At 35.9% G+C, this 19479-nt stretch overlaps 2 long non-coding RNA genes across 2 annotated transcripts; both read left to right on the top strand.

The window, feature by feature from the left end:
- On the top strand, positions 2317-18377 carry LOC110271974. The gene is made up of 3 exons (XR_002362874.1): positions 2317-2388; positions 2623-2937; positions 18365-18377. It is a non-coding gene; the product is annotated as an uncharacterized LOC110271974 (long non-coding RNA).
- Positions 6004-8209, top strand: LOC107643608. The gene is made up of 2 exons (XR_002362875.1): positions 6004-6359; positions 6549-8209. It is a non-coding gene; the product is annotated as an uncharacterized LOC107643608 (long non-coding RNA).

Consider the following 19479-nt stretch of genomic DNA (forward strand, 5'->3'; position numbering starts at 1 on the left):
GTTTCTTCTCTGCTTTGTTTTCTTTTTTGCTTTGTTTAAATTCAATAAATTGGCATATGGTTACATTCTAAGTTTGGTGTTGCCTTGCAACAAATTGTTTTCAATCTTTTTGGATGATTGCATCAAATCAAAAAATGAAAGTGACACACCAAGATTTAGAATCATTCAGCAACACCACTTGTTTGCATAATCATAATGTTCTTTTCACTGTTATCTTTCTTTTAGTTAGACAAATTTAGTTTTCTCTTTGTTTTTAGTCATTTCCTTGTTTTAAATGCTTTCTTTTATTTACTGTGTTTGTTAATACATTACCAAGAGAGCTTTATTCATGACAGATTTTTGACTTGGTGATTGTATTTAACATATAACAGTTTTTTTCATTTAGTTTTAATTCAAATAAATTGACATAGGATTGCATTCTAAGTTTGGTGTTGCTATGCAACAAAAATTTGGTTTCCATCCTTACAAGATTATTATCAATTCCAAGTGAAAGTTGACACTAAGTTTGGTGTGCCACTTATTCTTTATGCAAAGTATTATGCTCACCTTCCTAAGTTTGCAATCACAATGTCTCTGTCTCTTGTGTGTGGCCCAAAGGAAGAAAAGCGTGGCTCAAAACAAGGAGCAAGAGAACAAAGCTCTTGCCGAGAGCTTTAGAGCTCTTGTGGAGAGCTTTACTTCAAATAATCAAAAGCCAAGCTCTTGCCAAGAGCTTTTTCGGGCTTCTTCAAGTTAAAATCAAGGGAAATGAGCTTGGAAGCAAAAATTTTGGCTAAGTTAAACTTGGGCGCTCACAGCATGACCATGCCTCCTTCAAAGGGCTATAACTTGAGCTACAGATATCCGATTGATGTGCTTCCAGTTGCATTGGAAAGCTGACATTCAGAGCTTTCCAGCGATATATGGCAATCCATATTTGACATAGAATTGAGGCACGGGTGAAAGGCATCTTTAAGGGCCAAAAACAAGCAAAAATGAATCAAAGTGCTTCCACCAGGATTCGAAGAGGGATACCAAGGGAAGACACTAGGCGCTACTCTTGTGCCAAGGAAATTTGCTCCACAAAGTGCTCCACCCAAGACTTGAACCAAGGACCTCAAGGACAAGTAAAGCCCTTGCCAAGAGCTTTCAAGCTCTTGCAAAGAGCTTTGTTCTCTTGTCACAAGGAAGGAACGTGCGCACTCTTTGGCAAGGAAGGGAACCAAAGCTCTTGGCCAAAGCTCTTGCCAAGAGCCGAGCTTTGCCCTGGGAGCAACACCCATGGGCTAAAAATTCAACCAAAATTCCATTTAAATTCAATTCCTCACCAAATTGAATCAAGGCCAACCAAACCCATTTCTCCTCAAATCCAAAGCAAGCAAAGCCCACACCATCACTTCAAGGCACAAGAACAAGTTAGCTTAGGAATTTATTTTTAATTGTAATTTGTTTAGAATTTCATTTTTCATTTTCATTTTGTGAAAAGCATATAAAAAGGCATCTGCTTCAATTCACTAGGGAGCTCGATTAGAAAAGAGGCTAGCTCCAATAGGGAGTTGTGCACTCTTTAGTTTTCATTTTGCTTTCTTTCTTAGTTTTCATTTCTGTTTTAAATTTTGGATCAAGAATTGAAGGAATTCTGTTTCACTTGATCTGAAATCTCTTTGTTCCTCTTCTGCATAAAATCTGAGTTTCCTTTATTGCTTTCATCTTCTTTTTCTTCTGTAATATTGTTTTCTTGTTGGATCAAGGAAGGATTTGAGATCTAGACTTGTTTTCTAGTCTCTTCCACTCCTGAGATCTTCAACCTTCTTTTAAATTGCTGCAAATTAAGCACTGCTTTTCTGTTTTGATCCTTCACTAAAATTTTCCTTTCTGTTTAGATTTGCTGCAACTCTCAATTTACTTTCCTGCACATTTACCTTTACTGTAATTGTTTTGAATTTGATCTGTTGCTCTCTTTAAATATTCTGCACCCAACTCCCTTTACAATTTATGCAATTTACATTTCTTGTCATTTAAGATTCTTGCAATTTACATTTCTTGCTATTTAAGATTCTGTCAATTTACCTTTCTTGCTCTTTAAGTTTCTGTCCAATTTACTTTTTGCAATTTTAAATTCCTTGTCATTTACATTCTGTTGGCTACAAATTCACACAATTCACTCAATGTTAGCTTGACTAAACTAATCACCCACTAAAGTTGCTTGATCCATCAATCCCTGTGGGATCGACCTCACTCTAAGTGAGTTTTACTACTTGATACGACCCGGTACACTTGCCGGTTAGTTTTAGGTGTTTTGGAAAATTCGTTTTCCCACAAAAATACCATCAAACCGCGCCCCGCACGCCAAGACGCGTGCAGGAAAGCGGAAGCATACGGGAGGGCCGAGCCAACGCCGCTGGGCAGGTTTCAAAGGAAGAGACAAAAGAGACTCGAGGGACAGCCCGAAGCTTAAGGTGCTTCGGACGATAACCGAACAGCTGCACCGTCTAGATAAAGCCACACGCACAACCCACACACCGCTCATCCACCACCACGGTCCGCAAACACAGCACGCTCGGACGAACCGCGCCCCGCACGCCTAGGCGCATGCAGGCAAGCGGAAGCATACGGGAGGGCCGAGCCAACGCTGCTGGGTAGGTTTCAAAGGAAGGGACGAAGGAGACTCGAGGGACAGCCCGAAGCGTCAGGCGCTTCGGACAATAACCGAACAGCTGCACCGTCTAGATCAAGCCACACGCATAACCCACACACCGCTCATCCGCCACCACGGTCCGCAAACACAGTACGCCCGGACGAACCGCGCCCCGCACGCCTAGGCGCGTGCAGGCAAGCGGAAGCGCACGAGGTAGCCGAGTCAGCGCCGCTGGGCAGGGTTCGGGGGAAGCGACGAAGAACATTCAAGGGACAGCCAGATGCGTGAGGTGCTTCGGGCGATAGCCGAGCAGTCGCACCGTCTTAAGCAACACGCCCAACCCACACCGCATCGGGCACCGTCGTACGTCGACCCTAGACGTAGGGCGAGCACGACACGTTGCCCCTCGGGAGTGGACACGAACAGGTAACCGTCTTCCGCAACGTGCCCCCTCAAAGTGCTGGGACTAGCACGTCGCGTTGCCCCTTGCCCACGACACCCGCTGCCGCACGCATATCCATCATCCGCGTCGTGCGCCACACTAGGCCTGGCCAAGCGTTGGGCTGCGCAAGCCGCGTTGTCCCTCGCGGGGGCGCACAGGCCGCCCGCCGTTCCCACGTCGTGCTCGGACTTGGGATGATCCCCCTAGTCCTGGACCGAGCACAAGGTGTTGCCCCAAGCGTGTGCCCAAGGCACAACTCCACCACGCCATGCTCCCTAGGTGGTGCCTAGGTGGGCCGTGCACGGACGTGTTTTCCTTCTTGTTGGTCCTTCGGTGATCGTGGCTCGCTGCAGCCAGACGCCCGTGCTCGACCTTGGACCCGGGGCGGGGGACCCCGGCGGGACACCACAACCACAACGTGCTTGCTAGTGTGCCTAGGGGATGGCAAGGCAATGTGCATCTTGCTGGCATTGCGCCCAGCAAGCCTTTGGGCAACTCGAGTTTCAGCAGCACGACACCCCTCCCCCCTATAATAGGCTGCCGAGCCATTACCAAAGTGCCACGGGTAGACATCCTTTTCCGTGAGGAGACATACTCAAGGAAAGTGCTCTAGAGGTCAAATTTTGACGCCGTTTTTTGCAACAACCTCTAGAAAAATAAGATCTTTCCATCCTCCAAATTTGGTGAATTTACACCGTGTGGATTTTTTTTGACGATTTTTTTACCGCCCGGAAAGCCGGAAATTCAAAAAAATGAAAAACGAAGCAAACTTGCGATTTTTTACCTGGATTTTTTTGTGCAGCCTTTACATAATATTACCAAGGTTCGCTCAAAATTTCACGAAAAATGCACGAGCCAATTCTGAGATATGAAAATTTGGCTCCTCCGTTGCAACGCTTCCAGCCATCGTTGCAACGGCGGGTGCCTCTGTTGGGGGCGGGGGAGCCCGGCAGCACACCACAACCACAACGTGCTTGCTAGTGTGCCTAGGGGATGGCAAGGCAACGTGCATCTTGCTGGCATTGCGCCCAGGAAGCCTTTGGGCAACTCGAGTTTCAGCAGCACGACACCCCTCCCCCTATAATAGGCTGCCGAGCCATTACCAAAGTGTCACGGGTAGACGTCCTTTTCCGTGAGGAGACGGTTCGATTAGTCTTTCGCCCCTATACCCAAGTCAGACGAACGATTTGCACGTCAGTATCGCTGCGGGCCTCCACCAGAGTTTCCTCTGGCTTCGCCCCGCTCAGGCATAGTTCACCATCTTTCGGGTCCCGACAGGCATGCTCTCACTCGAACCCTTCACAGAAGATCAGGGTCGGTCGGCGGTGCAACCCCGGGGGGATCCCGCCAATTATCTTCCTTGCGCCCTGCGGGTTTATTCACCCGTTGACTCGCACACATGTCAGACTCCTTGGTCCGTGTTTCAAGACGGGCCGAATGGGGAGCCCACAGGCCGACGCCCGGAGCGCGCAGGTGCCGAAGCACGCCAACGGGCGCGCGCTGCCTTCCACAATCGCAACGATGACGTATCCGCGGGCCTATCGACGGCCCGGGCTTGGGCCACCGTCGCAATCCGCGTCGGTCGACGCCCCGAGTCGATTGGCGGACCAGCGTCGCCGTTCCACATCCGACCGGGGCGCATCGCCGGCCCCATCCGCTTCCCTCCCGACAATTACAAGCACTCTTTGACTCTCTTTTCAAAGTCCTTTTCATCTTTCCCTCGCGGTACTTGTTCGCTATCGGTCTCATGCCAGTATTTAGCCTTGGACGGAATTTACTGCCCGATTAGGGCTGCATTCCCAAACAACCCGACTCGCAGACAGCGCCTCGTGGTGCGACAGGATCCGGGCACAACGGGGCTCTCACCCTCTCTGGCGCCCCCTTCCATGGGACTTGGGCCCGGTCCGCCACTGAGGACGCTTCTCCAGACTACAATTCATTGTGGATTGAAATTAGTTCCATGAAATCAATATCCCAAACATCAAAGATTTCACGAACCAACATAGGTTGTTGGGACATTTTATCACTTTGGAATGTATTTTCAAATTTTTGACATTGATGCAAGATTAACAAAAATAGTTTGCATCTGGGCCACCAAAATTTACAATCTAATATATCTTCCTAGTAGTTCTTTGAAGTCAAAGTGGCTTCCAATTTCAAATGAGTGGCGAAATTGAAGAATGAATTGGAATTTAGTTTTTCACGGACACTTTTGAATTATTTGGTCTCCACATCTGCACAGTAAGATTATCCTAAATATAATATTTGAAATCACTCTTCAACTTATCTTTTTAATGTTTTGAAAATTTTGGAGGAAAGATATGGGATACCAAATAATTTGTAATAGGTGCAAACTATGGAGTATTATGAGATATTGCATGCATATTATAAAAGAGGGAATGAATCAATTAACATGTTGTCTATAAAATTGAGTTAAGAGTCGTTAAGATAATAATTTAGTTAAACATGTCAAATCATCTAATGGTTTTCAAATAAAAAATTATATTATTATTAAGGGTATAATTTTGTTCTTAAAAATTTGTTAAAAATCTAAAAAATACTCCTAAGTTTTATTTTGTTAATTTTGTCCCAAAATTTTTTTATTTGCATCAAATATATTTCTGGTAGCTAATTTTTTAAAAAAAATTAGGATGAATTTAGTAATAATTTCACAAGAATAACTTTCTATACAAGCAAATCAGACATAAGTGTCATGCATTATTGCTGAATTGGTCCTAAATTTTTAAAAATTTTTGAAAATTTAACTGTCAATATAGTATATTATATTTAATACAAATAGAAAATTTCAAGGACTTGAAACAAAATAAAAATTAAAAATATTTTAAAAATTTTTGACAAACTTCAGAAATAAAAAACATACTTTTTTATTATTATTGTTATTATTATTATTATTTTGGAAGGAATTGCTCCAACGGCTAGCTTCTATCCTCTATTCCTCCAACGGCTAGCTTATTCCAACCGTTCAGATTTGTTGACCGTTTAAATTCCCAGACTCAAATTTAAATTCTCGTTTGGAAAATATAGACGTACCCAATTATATCCCAGTTGAGAATTTCTCAAATCTTCCTCCTCCTCTTTCTTCTTCGTCACTATCATTCTGTTCCTACTCAATTCGTGGATGCCTTCTAACAAGTCCTTGCCATCAGTGGCATCAAATTCAAACCCTAGCCAGCCCTAGGAAGAGTTTTACCGGAAACCCATTCTCTAAGCCCTCCCTAGTCGCAAACCCTACTAGTTCTAGATCCGTTTTCCCCGACACTCCCGCCAACAGTCCTTCAGGTTCCTTTCCTTTTTTTCCTTTCCTCTTTATTTTCTTCCCCTCCTATTTACTTATTACTGGTTGTTTGAAATGTGCTTAGATTTATGTTCAAAAAGATTTTTAGCTTTCTCAAAAGTCAAAATAGTTTAAGGTTTCCGATTCACTACTTAATTTTCAATTTGTGGTTTTGGACTTTTGGTATCCTGTAGATTTTCAGGTAAGGAAACAGTGTTGCGGGCAGAGAAAGTGGGGGGTCTTTGCGGTACGTTGATGACAAAGAAAAAATGGGAAAGATCAGACATTGAAGCCCGGGAAGGTTCGATCACCAGCTGCTTGCTTGAAGGGCTCAAAGAATTTCATGTCTCCGACCATCTCTGCTTCCTGCATTGAATCTCCGAGGAAAAAGAGTGCTGATTGAGAGGAATGGGCCAGTTCCGGATTCTGTTCCATCTTCAGAGGCCAAATGTACGTTCGCAAGGTAACCCTTGGAATGTGGTGGCTTGCAATCAGACCACCTTTGATGGGGTTCCAAATTTTGAGGAATCACATAGTAGCCGCTCTAGTTTGACATCTGAGGAAGATTTGAGTGATGAAAGTGAAACTGTCCATGATATCAGTGTTCCTTTGGTTCCAAATAATGACACTGATGTGTCATTTGAGGCTGAACATGATCTGAATGTTCCTTTGGTTCTAGAGGATGATAAAATTGAGACAGAACCTTCATTTGAAACTGTTTTCCCTCGATCTCCAGAACCATCTTAGCTCCTCTTGATGCCACCTTACGATCCTAAAACAAACTATTTCTTCATTACAAACCTAGACCAAGGACGGAACTCTGCAGTGAGAGTATCATATCTGGAAGCAGAGGAGGTCTCTTCGGATGAGGCAGTTATGGAGGAAGAAAGCCAAAGTTCTGATGAACCAAGAAGTCCTGCTGAGGGAACCATTGAAGCCAAGCCTAAGCGCCGCTTCTCTATGAAATCATTGGCTTTTTGGTCTGATTATTCTCCTCTCATTTGCTGTTCTCTCCATCTCAGTCGTCAATTCTCCGGTGGTTCATCATACAGTGTTTGACATGTATGAGGCTTATGAAGCGTCTGAACTTAGATTTTGCAAGGGCCAACTTTGATCAATTCACCCAGTTTGCAAAAAAGCATAATTTCGATTTTTGATATCTGAGCTTTGATCAGAATCTCCATATCCGGTTTATTAAGTCCTTAACATCAATATCTGAGCCCAGTTGCAATACAACTTGACCGTTGTTGATGCTGAAATCCAATCAACAGTACTTCACATTCAAGAAAGTGAAGTCATCTCAGAGATTGATGCTGATGATGAGGATGATAAGGTGAAGATATTTCAGAAGAGCATTATGATTATATGAAGAACAAATTCAGCAAGAATTGGGAAATTCAGATGCTCCACAACCAGAGCAGTCTTTGCAGTTCTGAAGTAGAAATTTCAGAAGCAATGCATGCACAAGAAGAGGATGCTCACTTCTTCGGGTTTTTCTTTCCTCTTTCACTAGGAGATGGTGCCAGGTTCAATATTGAAAAACCTTAACGAAGGTCTAGAGAATTTGCCTAGTTTAGGCTCAGAAGTTGAAAAAATTCATGCTGAAAGTCTATATGATGAAGAAGCAGAGGGAAGTTATGCAAACAGTAGATGCTGCAATCACCAGGAATGAAAGGAGATCTGAAACAACATAACTCCACGTATCAATGCTATATTTGCTGCTCTGTGGAGGTGCACCTATTTACTCTTGTATCTTTCAACTTTTCAAGGAAAGGTAAAATCGGAAGCAACCAGATCTGTGGAGCAACCTTTGATTGGTAAGGAGTTGCATGCCAACAACTCATTGCAAACTCTGAACAAAAAGCAAATTTCTCCAGAGAAGTCATCTCTCAGGAATGGACCCACAGAAATGGACGTGCCCAATGAGCAGCTTTCAGCAGGGTTTCATCCCAAGGTGATAAAGCAATGTACCAGTCGGATGAAGATCATGCGTAGAGAAGAAGCGCAATAAGAAGGTATGTATTTTATAAGTTTTTTGGTGACTTCTTTTTTTTGGTGAATATTTTATAAGTTTGTTTTTTATAAAACTCTAAAAATACTGGAAAACCTAAAAATATCTTATAAAACTCTAAAAAATTTATGAAAACTTAAAAAATTCCTAGTAAAACCTGAAAAATCTTAAAAACCTTAAAAAATTATAGAAAATCATAAAAATTCGAAAAAACTTTTAAAAAACTCTAGAAATACCCTTAGAAAGCTCTAAAAATCCTAAAAATCCTAAAAAACTTTCGAGAAAACCCTAAAAAACTCTAAAAAAATTCTAAAAAAAACACAAAAAATCCTAAAAAAACTCTAAAAAACCCAAAAAAATCTTAAAAAACTCTTAAAAATTCTAGAAAATCCAAAAAAAAATCCTAGTAAATCCTAAAAAACCCTAGAAAACCTAGAAATCCTAAAAATCCTAGAAATCCAAAAATCCGAGAAAACTTTAAAAAATCCTAAAAAACCCTAGAAGCTAAAACCCTAGAAATCCTAGAAAACCCTAAAAATCCTAAAAAATCATAAAAAATTGTAAAAATCCTAAAAAACAAGAAAACAAAAAAAAAATCCTAGTAAATCCTAAAAAACCATAGAAAACAATAAAAAATCCTAGAAAATCCTAAAAAACCCTAAAAATCTGAAAAATTTTTAAAAAACTCTAGAAAACCCTACAAAATCTTAAAAACCCTAAAAAATCTTAAAACCTAGAAAGCACTAAAAAACCCTGAAAACCCCTAGAAAATCCTAAACTTCTAAAAAATCCTAAAAAAAACTCTAAAACAAAAAAAAATCCTAGTAAATCTTAAAAAACCCTAAAACCCTAAAAAACCGTAGAAAACAATAAAAAACCCTAGAAAACCCTAAAAATCAGAGAAAACTTTAAAAACTCTAGAAAACCCTTAAAAATCTTAAAAATCCTAGAAAGCCCTAAAAAATCCTAACAAACTCTGAAAAACCCTAAAAAATAGTAAAAAATCCTTAAAAACACTAGAAAACCCTAAAAACCTAAAAAATCCTAGTAAATCCTAAAAAATCCTAGTAAATCGTAAAAAATCCTAAAAGCCCTAGAAAACCTAAAAATTCTGGGAAACTATTAAAAAAAATCCTTAAAAAATCATAAAAACCCACAAAAATCCTAGAAAATCCTAAAAAATCCTAGAAAACAATATAAAATCCTAAAAACCTTAAAAAACTCTAGCAAATCCAAAAACAACTCTAGAAATCCATAAAAATCCGAGAAAACTTTAAAAATCTCTAGAAATCCCTAGAAAACACTAAAACCCTAACAAACTCTGAAAAACACTAAAACCCTAAAAATTCTAAAAAACTCTGAAAAATCATAAAAAATTCTAGAAAACTTAAAAAAATCTTAGTAATCCTAAAAAACCTAAAAAATCCTAGAAAAGTCTAAAGAACTCTAGAAAACAAAAAAAAAAATTCTAGAAAACCCTAAAAAACCTAGAATACCCAAAAAATTCCTAGTAAATCCTAAAAAATCATAGAATACCCTAAAAAATCCTAGAAAACCCTTAAAACCCTAGAAAACAAAAAAAAACTCTAGAAAACCCAAAAAAATCATAGTAATACTAAAAAATCATAAAAAACTCAAGAAAACCATAAAACCCGAGAAAACTTTAAAAAACTCTAGAATTCCGAAAAACCCTAAACAACCCTAGAAAACTCTAAAAAAACCCTAAAAATCCTAGAAAACTCTAAAAAGCTCTAAAAAACCCTAAAAATCTATAAAAACCTGAGAAATCTTTAAAAAATCCTAGAAAATCCTAAAAAATTTAAAAAATTTTAAAAAATCCTTAAAAACTCTAGAAAATTCAAAAAAATCCTAGTAAATCATAAAAAATCGTAAACACCCTAAAAAACCATAGAAAACCCTAAAAAACCTTAGAAAATCCTAGAAAACCCTAAAAACCCGAGAAAACTTAAAAAAAACTTTAGAAAACCCTAAAAAATCCTAAAAAATTCTAAAAACCCTAGAAAGCCCTAAAAACCCTAAAAAAACCCTGAAAAACCCCCGGATCCTAAACAACCCTTAAAAACTCTAGAAAACCCAAAAATATCCTAGTAATCCTAAACAACCCTAAAACCCCTAAAAATACTTAAAAACTCTATAAAACAAAAAAAAATCCTAAAAATGCTAAAAAATCTAGAAAATCATAAAAACCCTAGAAAATTTTCAAAAACTCCACAAAACCCTCCCTAACCTTTGAAAACTCTAAAAAACTTTAGAAAACCCAAAAAATACTATAAAACCCAAAAAAATCCTAGTAAATACTAAAATATTCTAAAATTCTTAGAAAACCATAAAAATCCTAGAAAATCATAAAAATCGGAAAAAACTTTTAAAAAAATATAAAAAAACCCTAAAAAATCATGGAAAACCATAAAAACCCTAAAAAGTCTAGAAAACCCTAGGAATTCCAAAAAACCCTGAAAAACTAAAAAAATTCTACAAAATCCAACAAAAAATCCTAGAAAACACTAAAAATCCTAGAAAAATCTAAAAACCCTAAAAAATCCTAGAAAATTCTAAATAACTCTAGTAAATCCTAAAAAACCAGAAAAATACCTTAGAAAACCATAAAAATCCTAGAAAACCCTAAAAAAATCTTTAAAATTCTAGAAAACCCTAAAAAATCCTAAAAAGTCTAGAAAACCCTAGGAATTCCTAAAAACCCTGAAAAACTCTAAAAATCCTAGGAAACCCTAGAAAAACCTAAAAAACTCCAGAAAACCCAAAAATCCTAGAAAACCCTAAAAAATCCTAGGAAATTCTAAATAAGTCATAAAAATACCCTAAAAAATCCTAGAAAATCCAAAAAAATTCTAGTAAATCCTAAAAAACCAGAAAAATACCCTAGAAAACCATAAAAATACTAGAAAGTCATAAAAAATCCTAAAAATTCTAAAAAACGCTAAAAAACCCTAAAATTTTAACCCAAGAAAACCGTAAAAACCCTAGAAAACTCTCTAGAAAATCCAAAAAAATCCTAGAAAATCCTTAAATACCCTAAAAAACCCTAGAAAAGTCTAAAAAATTCTAGAAAACTCGAAAAACTCTAGACAAACCCTAGAAAACCATAAAAATCCTCCTAAAACCCTAGAAATCCCGAAAAAACCCTAAAAAATCCTAGAAAGCTCTAAAAAAATTCTAAAACCCCTAAAGAATCCTAGAAAACTCAAAAAAACTCTAGAAAACAAAAAAAATTCTAGTAAATCCTAAAAAACCCCAAAAATCTCAGAAAACCATAAAAAACCCTAGAAAATCCTAGAAAACCCTAGAAAAAAACCTTAGAAAATCATAAAAACTCGAGAAAACTTTAAAAAACTCTAGAAAAACCCTAAAAAATTCTCCTAAAATCCTAGAAATCCTGAAAAAACCCTTAAAACCCTAAAAAACCCTAGAAAACTCTAAAAAACTCTAGAAAATCTAAAAAAAACCCCAAAAATCCTAGAAAACCCTAAATAACTCTAGAAATCCATAAAAATCTGAGAAAACTTTAAAAATCTCTAGAAATCCATAGAAAACACTAAAACCCTAAAAATTTTGAAAAATCCTAGAAAATCCTAAAAATCTAGAAAACTGTAAAAAACCTAAAAATCCTAGAAAACTTAAAAAAACCCTTAGAAAACCCATAAAATTCCTAGTAAATCTTAAAAACTCCGAGAAAACTTTAAAAAACTCTAGAAATCCTAGAAAACCCTAAAAATCCTAAAAAGTCCTAAAAAATCCTAAAAACCATGGAAAACAAAAATAAAAACTCCAGAAAAAAAAATCCTAGTAATCCTAAAAAACCCTCTCGAAAACCATAAAAAACCCAAGAAAACCATAAAAACCCGAGAAAACTTTAAAAAACTCTAGAATTCCTAAAAATCCTAGAAAATCCTAAACAACCCTAAAAACTCTTAAAAAAATCAGGGAAAATCCTAACCCTAAAAAATTCTAAAAATCCTTAAAAAACTCTAGAAAATTCAAAAAAATCCTAGTAAATCATAAAAAATCTTAAAAAAATCCTGAAATACCTAGGAAACCCTTAAAAAGTCTAGAAAACTAAAAAATATTCTAGCAATCCTAAACAACCCTAAAAATCCAAGAAAACCCTAAAAAACCTAGAAAACCCTAGAAAAAATCTTAAAATCCTAAAAATACTTAAAAACAAATATCCGGACTTTGGAGTCAGAATAAGAATTCAAAAGAGGTTTTAGTTCGCACTTAAAATCCTAAAGAGGCATGGGGTTCCCTTTCTTTCTAAAAAACTCTAGAAAACAAAAAAAAAATCCTAGAAAACTCTAAATAACTCTAGAAAACCCTGAAAAATCATAAAAATCCTAAAAACCCTAAAAATACCCTAGAAAACCATAAAAAATCCTAGAAAGCCATAAAAATCCCTAGAAAATCATAAAAACCCGAGAAAATTTAAAAAACTCTAGAATACCCTAGAAAATCCTAAAAAACCCTAAAATTTTAACCCAAGAAAACCCTAAAAATCTTAGAAAACTCTCTAGAAAATCCAAAAAAATCCTAGAAAATCCTCAAAAAGCCTAAAAATGCTAGAAAACCCTAAAAACAATAAAAACCCTAGAAAACTTTAAAAAGCTCTAGAAAATAAAAAAATCCTAGTAAATCGTAAAAAACTCTAAAAACACTAGAAAACTCTAAAAATGCTAGAAATCCCTAAAATCCCTAGAAAACCATAATCCGAGAAAACTTGAAAAAACTCTAGACAACCCTAGAAAACATAAAAAACTCTAAAAAACCCAAAAAAGAACTAATCCTAAAAAACAAAAAATAATTCTAGTAAATTCTAAAAAACCCTAAAAAATCCTAGAAAAATTCTAGAAAACTCAAAAAAACCCTAGAAAATCATAAAAATTCGAGAAAACTTTAAAAAACTCTAGATAACCCTAGAAATCCCGAAAAAAACCCTTAAAACCCTAAAAAACTCTAGAAAACCCAAAAAATCCTAGAAGATTCTAAAAAATTCAAGAAAACTTTAAAAAACCCTTAACCCTAAAAAAATCCTTCAAAACCCTAAAAATTCCTAGAAAATCATAAAAACTCAAGGAAACTTTAAAAAACTCTAGAAATTCCTAAAAGCCCTAAAAATCCTGAAAAACCTAGAAGATTCTAAAAAAGAAAAAATCCCTAAAAAACTCTAAAAATCCGAGAAAAACCCTAAAAAAACTCTAACATACTCTAGAATGCCCTAAAAAATCCTAAAAAACTCTAAAAAATTCTAGAAACCCTTAAAAATTCTAGAAAACTCTAAAAAATCCTAGAAAATCCTAAAAATTCTAAAAAACTCTAGAATACCATAAAAAACTCTAAAAAATCTAGAAAACACTAAAAAATCCTAAAAAACTAGAAAATCCTAAAAAATCCTTGAAAACTTTTAAAAACTCTAGACAACTCTAGAAAATCCTAAAAAAAACTCAAGAAAATCCAAAAAAATCTTAGTAAATCCTAAAAAACCCTAAGACCCTAGAAAACCCTAGAAAATCTTAGAAAATCTTAAAAAACCCTATTAACCCTAAAAATCCTAAAAAAACCTAGAATAAAAACCTTGAAAAACTCTATAAAACCCAAAAAAGTCTTAGAAAATCCTAAAAAATCCTAAAAGCCCTAGAAAACCCTAAGAAATCATAAAAAACCCTAGAAAACTTTAAAAACTCTAATAATAATTTATCCTAGAAAATTTTAAAATATCCTAAAAACTCTAGAAACTCTAAAAAACTCTCCTATTAAATCCTAAAAAACCCCTAAAAACCATAGAAGACCCTAAAAACCCCTAGAAAACCCAAAAACTCTGGAAAAACCCTAGAAAATCCTAAAAAGTCCTAAAAACCCTACAAAATCGTTAAAAAACCCTAGAAAAACTCTAAAAAACTCTAGGAAATCGAAAATAATTCGAAAAACTTTAAAAAGCTCTAATAAAAACCCAAGAAAACCTTAAAAACTAAAAATCCTAGAAAATCCTAATAACCTAAAAACCTCTAGAAAATCCTAAAAAATCTAGAAAACCCTAGAAAACTCTAAAAATCCTAAAAAAAATCCTAGAAAACACTAATAAACTCTAGAAAACCCAAAAAAATCCTAATAAATCCTAAAAACCTTAGAAAACCTTAAAAATCCTAGAAAATTCTAAAAAATTCTAGAAAATCTATAAAGATCCTAGAAAATCCTAAAAAATTCTATAAACCCTAGAAAACCCAAAAAAAGACTAGAAAGTCTAGAAAATCCTGAAAATCCTAGAAAAATCTAAAAAACTAAACCCAAAAAAATCCTAGTAAATCCTAAAAAACCTTAAAAATCCTAAAAAATCCTAAAAATGCTAGAAAATCATAAAAAACCCTAGAAAATTATAAAAGTCCTAGAAAACTTTTTTTTTTCACAAGACTTGTTCACAAATTAAGAATAAATGATTTTAAAAATTTTCAATTTTTTTTGTTTATTCAATTGTTAGAATTTTTTATTTTTCTACTGTTAGAATAAAAATTTTTATAGATTAAAAATAAAAAAAAATAAATTTACAAATTTGTTTTTTACTAGATATAGCTAGATTTTAATTTTTTTCTAGTTTGAATAAAAAAAATTTACTTTTATAATTTAAAAGCCCTAGAAAACCCTAGGAAATCATAAAAAACCCTAGAAAACTTTAAAAACTCTAATAATTTATCCTAGAAAATCCTAAAAAAACCCTAAAAACCCTAGAAAACCCAAAAAACTCTGGAAAAACCCTAGAAAATCCTAAAAAGTCCTAAAAACCCTACAAAATCCGTAAAAAAACCCTAGAAAAACTCTAAAAAACTCTAGGAAACCGAAAATAATACAAAAAACTTTAAAAAAGCTACCCAAGAAAACCCTAAAAACTAAAAATCTTAGAAAATCCTAAAAACCTAAAAACCCTAAAAAACTCTAGAAAATCCTAAAAAACCTAGAAAACCCTAGAAAACTCTAAAAACCCTAAAAAAAATCATAGAAAACACTAATAAACTCTAGAAAACCCAAAAAAATCCTAGTAAATCCTAAAAACCTTAGAAAACCTTAAAAATCCTAGAAAACCATTAAAAATCCTAAAAAATTCTAGATAATCCTAAAAAACCTAAAAAACCCTAGAAAATTCTGAAAAACTCTAGAAAAACTATAAAGATCCTAGAAAATCCTAAAAAATTCTATAAACCCTAGAAAACCCAAAAAAAGAATAGAAAGTCTAGAAAATCTTGAAAATCCTAGAAAAATCTAAAAAACTAAACCCAAAAAACCTTAAAAATCCTAAAAAATCCTAAAAATGCTAGAAAATCATAAAAAACCCTAGAAAATTATAAAAGCCCTAAAAAACTTTTTTTTTTCACAAGACTTGCTCACAAATTAAGAATAAATGATTTTAAAAATTTTCAATTTTTTTTGTTTATTGTTAGAATTTTTTATTTTTCTACTGTTAGAATAAAAATTTTTATAGATTAAAAATAAAAAAAAATAAATTTACAAATTTGTTTTTTACTAGATATAGCTAGATTTTAATTTTTTTCTAGTTTGAATAAAAAAAATTTACTTTTATAATTTAAAAGCCCTAGAAAACCCTAGGAAACCTTCCCCCCACCCCCAAACAGAAACAAAGAAACAGAGAAATAGAAATTCAAGTAACAAATTAACAAATTCAAGTACAAAGCCAAATCAACAGAGAAACACAAAGTCAAATAAGAAATTTAAATCAACAGAGGAGCATGCATGAACGGCGGCGGTGAGCTCTGGTTCGAGGAGATCCGAGACAGGGAATAAGAGAATGACGGGAGAGGGTCGCGGTTGATCTGGACAGGAGAGAGGCGAGACTGCGGCGGCGGGACGGCGGCTTCCCTTCCCCCTTCATCGAGATTATTTTTCAAATTTTTAATCTAAAAAGATAAAAATTTTTATTCTAACAGTAGAAAAATAAAAAATTTCAACAATAAAAGATCAACATAAAATTTAAAAATTATAAATTTTTAAAATTAATTTATTTTTAATTTGTGAACAAGTCCAGCAACAAAATATTACCCTCATCTTGTTGCAGTAAACGTTGAATGCCCTGCCACCAGTGCTGAGCATCTCCTTCCAACATATAAGTAGCAAACTCTACATATTGATCTTCCAAAATATGTTGTGCCTTCAAGGACCTTTCTATGCCGTGGAACCAGTTATCAGCTTCAGCCCCTACAATCGTACCTTTGAACTTTGGTGGATTAACTTTCAAGAAAGTAGCTAATGTCATAGGCCTATCATGGTTCATCATATCTCCTTCACCATTTTCACCATTCTCACCATTTCCCTCAAACGGTTAACTGCTCGTGTAGTAGTAGTCGCCGTTTCACGCACAGCCTTGGCCATAGCATGAATCGTAGCAAACAAATTATCATCGTTTCACGGTGGATTGTTAGTAGTAGTCCCTTCCCAATCGTTATGTCTCCGTGGAGGCATCCTGATTCTGTTCACAGCAAACAATCAATACGAAGGTGATTAATCTTAATACCTCAAGTTGAGCGTGAACAACATTATCAGAATGAAAGCACAAAGACACACAAGAAAGCATGCGATGAAGCATGATTCAGTCCATTCCCCAGGCTCTAACAGGAAGGACCGCTCTGATACCAAATTGTAACGACCCAACTCTTAGCATGTCTAGATCATATTAGAAACTGAATGTTACTAACTTGTTTTAACTCTATGTAATACTAATTAATAAATATAATTATGTTTGCAGTTAACACTTTGCGAGTTTTTGAGCAATTTAAAAAAAAAATCCCAAATACGCAAGTATGTCAAAGAGTAGTAAACGTTCACATACATAAAACAGAAGATAGCAGTATATGAAAAATAACATACTATAATTTACATCATGATACAAAAGTGGCACAGTTTGACAAGTATAGAACTAAGATACAGTACCCCTCAGTTAGTGACTCATATAATGTATATATATATGTACATAAGACGTCCCAAGTCCTGTCCTATCCAAAAACCCCCTAAGCTAGCACCCAGGCAAGCCTAACTCTATGATATGCCTATTCCCTCTAAGCATGCCAACAAAACTGAGGGAGAAACTCTAAGGTACCGGAGTTAGACTAGACGTCTCAAAAAATGTCTCCTCAACCCTGATCTAAAAGCACCTCACGGAAGACCACCGTGCGAGTGGTGATGCCCACCTGCTGGTGCCTCACTTGGCTCATCATTGTCGGAAAAGATAACTACAATGTCGGGATCTTCCTCTGGATCTTCTTCTTCTTCGTCCTCTTCAACTGCCGGAGCGATAGCGGAGGAACTACTCTTGGCCACAAGAACCATAAAATGATGGCTACCAAACAAAATGCAGTCAGGAGATGGGGATAGCTCTTCCATGATCTGATCATACTCATGCCCCTGCTGCTCATCAAAAGCGGGTGGCTCGATCGGCTCGGGTAAGGGATCAAGCTCGGGTGGCAACATAGAAACACCCCACTCATCAAGGACAAAAGGTGCAGGAGGTGCCTCATGTATAGGCTGTGCAGGTATAAGCTTATGAGGCAAAGGGGGCTCAGGTGGAGGAGGATAATCAGGTGAAAGTGGTATTTGCTCCTCTGGATGAGGTATCCCAGGTCCGCTAGGATGTAACCAAGAGAGAGGGAAATTGTAGGGTGCGTCTGGATCAAAGTAAGGAGTACTAATAAGGTACTGAAAAGGTCTACCATGTACTACATAATTACGGATATGAGGTACCGCATGATGACATGCCATCATGTCATGTTTTTCTATGCTTTTTCATACAAGAAATTGATAATTAGTGCTTAAATATTGCATTCTTTTGTGCTTAAATGGTATATTTTCTTAATCTTTTGATTTTATAAATTTTGTAGGAAATAAGTGGAAAAAGAAGTAAAAAAAAAAATACAAAATAAACTAAAAAGAAGAAAAGAAGGATTTTGGGCACACTTTGAAGTTGAGCACGCCTTGGAGCCTTAGGCCACGCTTTTGCATGCATGCATTTTGCCAATCAAGCTTTACGCATTACTAAGTAAAATTGGCATTATATATTCATTGGCTTATGTTCAGTAAATGAAAGCATGTGGTATTGGTAATGTCATGAAAGCCGTGCATGTATCATTGGCTTAGTCATACTAGTATCATTGGCTTAATTCATTAAATGAATGCCACGGCCATGCATGCATAAAGTATTTAATTATTAGTGCTAATTGAAAATGAATGCATTCTTTAATCAATGCCAAGGCGTTAAAGTAAAGCATGCATTTAATTTAATTATATCATCATGAACCATGCATGCATTGGCATCATTATTTAATGGATGGAATGAGAGCTCAAGCAAGGAGCAGCGTTCATGCAAGGGTGCTACGTTCATTAAATTAACGGAGCGCCTCAACAAAGCATTCATCAAAGGAGCGCTCCGTTTAAATCTTTTAACTTTATCGTGGCTTGGCAAGAGAAAATGCAAGGCACAATATTTACTAGTGAAGTCATCAAGGATCGAACCTTGCACATGAGGAACCAAGAGAAAGCGCCACTACTTTAACCCCAAAGTGGCCTCAGCAAGGATTCGAAGCTGGGAACCTCAAGGCACCAAGGGCGCTGAGTTAACAAAACTTTGTTAACTTAGCGCTATGAAGGCACGCACAAGAAGCTTGGACGCAACAAAATTTTTGAAGGCCAAAAGCAAAGGGAGCGCTCAGTTGGATTAGTTAACTGAACGCTCCACTAGAGGTGGCTCTTTAGCCCAATTTCAATCAGAAATCAATTTTGGATTCAATTCTTCACCAGTTTGCAAAGGCCACATCATCACTCAAAGGCACAAGAACAAGCTAGATTAGGAATTTCATTTAATTGTAATTTATTTTCAATTTCAATTTCATTTTCATTTCTATTTTTGTAAAGCGTATATAAGGCATCATTTTCATTTTGGTAAGGAGGCTGGCTCCAATAGAGAGCAGTAGTAGAGAGCTCTCTTTGAATTTTCCTTTTTGAATTTGGGAATTAGGATTGAGAGCTAAGTTCTCTCCTCCTTGTTCTTACTTCTGCATTTCTCACTTTCTATTTTGGAATTTTAG

The sequence above is a fragment of the Arachis ipaensis genome, chromosome B05 (genome assembly GCF_000816755.2).
Source record: "Arachis ipaensis cultivar K30076 chromosome B05, Araip1.1, whole genome shotgun sequence".
Classification (NCBI taxonomy): domain Eukaryota; kingdom Viridiplantae; phylum Streptophyta; class Magnoliopsida; order Fabales; family Fabaceae; genus Arachis; species Arachis ipaensis.